A 1,354-nucleotide genomic window follows, 5' to 3' on the forward strand; every position below is an offset into this window, starting at 1 on the left:
GGGGGGTGTGTGTGTCTGGACGGTGTGTGCATGTGAGCATAGGATGTTCGGTGTGACTGCGTGTGCAGGCGCCTCACTTGCCTCCACAGTGGCTTGGCCACACCTTTTCACAGCGGAGGAAGCTGCGGGGCAGGAGTCAGGATTGGTGGTGTCATCTGCCTGTCCGCTGAGCCCCTCCCACCCTCCTGCTCCCACTGACACCCACCTGGCTTCTGCCACAGGTGGCTCGCTCTTTGTGATTTTTGGGTCTGCAGCCCCCTTCCCCCAACCAAGCCATGGATGTCCCCCAGCTGTCCCCACAGGAGTGTGGTGAGGGTCTGCAGGTCTACACGGAGCCCTAGCTGGGACACCTGCCTTGGATGCTGGGTGGGGGTTCCGTGCCTCCTGCAGGCCCCCCCAACCTCTCCCTTATCGGAGCTGCTGAGTGCTCCAGACTCCCCCACCCACCGCCCTTAATAGAAACCCATAAATATCTCTACTTGCTAATTTAAAAAGAGACCGGCTGTTTATGAGCACCCCAAGAATGACATTTATGGGCCTGAAGGTAAGTGATTATTGACAGTAGACAAAGGCCCAGAGTGGAGGAGCCGGCCCATTCACTCGAGGAGATAAGGCGAGTGTTTCGCTTTCTCATGCTAATTTCAAACCTGAACTGTACACATTAGAGCAGGGAGGACTTCCCTTTCTTTTCATCTTAAATGTCACTACAAAGCGCTGGGATCCCAGGAAAGAGACGCCCGGACGACGCTCCCCTGCTGGGGGCGCCGGGGTGTCGCTGTGGCTGCCGGGTGGTGGTGGTGGGGCTGGGATGGGGGACCGGGCTGAGAACTCAGGGTGTGGGAGGCGCCAGGGTGCGGGGGTCTTGTCTCCTCCAGGTGTCACAGCGCCTGACCCCACAGCTCAGCTCCCAGGCAGAGCGGCCAGGGACCCACTGTCTTCCCATCTCACCAGGCCTCAGCCCACCGAGTGCTTAAGAGAAAAATGGGATTCAATGTGTGTGTTTCTGTGCCTGTTTATTCCATGTGTGTTGGGAGCTGCTGCAGGCACACTTTTTCCAGGGCGAGGAAAATGGGGGTGGCTGCTGCCCAGAGAAAGGCGAGGCAGCCCAGAGAGCAGCTTTCCACCTCCTTGCACAATGCACTCGTTACACTCTCCCTTCGCCCGACCAGGGTCAGGGCTCCACGAGGAGCAGGAAGTCACCCCCAAGCGCCTTGCTGAGGAGGCCCTTCTGCCTCGTGGGGCTGTGGCAATGAAGAGCACACTCGGACCCAAAGGACAGAGCACTCAGGGCGGCGAGCACAAGGCCTCGATTCCAGGGACACCTTCCTCCTGCCAGCGCCAGGACCTGGAAATG

Source organism: Mandrillus leucophaeus, unplaced genomic scaffold (assembly GCF_000951045.1).
Source record: "Mandrillus leucophaeus isolate KB7577 unplaced genomic scaffold, Mleu.le_1.0 Scaffold98, whole genome shotgun sequence".
Classification (NCBI taxonomy): domain Eukaryota; kingdom Metazoa; phylum Chordata; class Mammalia; order Primates; family Cercopithecidae; genus Mandrillus; species Mandrillus leucophaeus.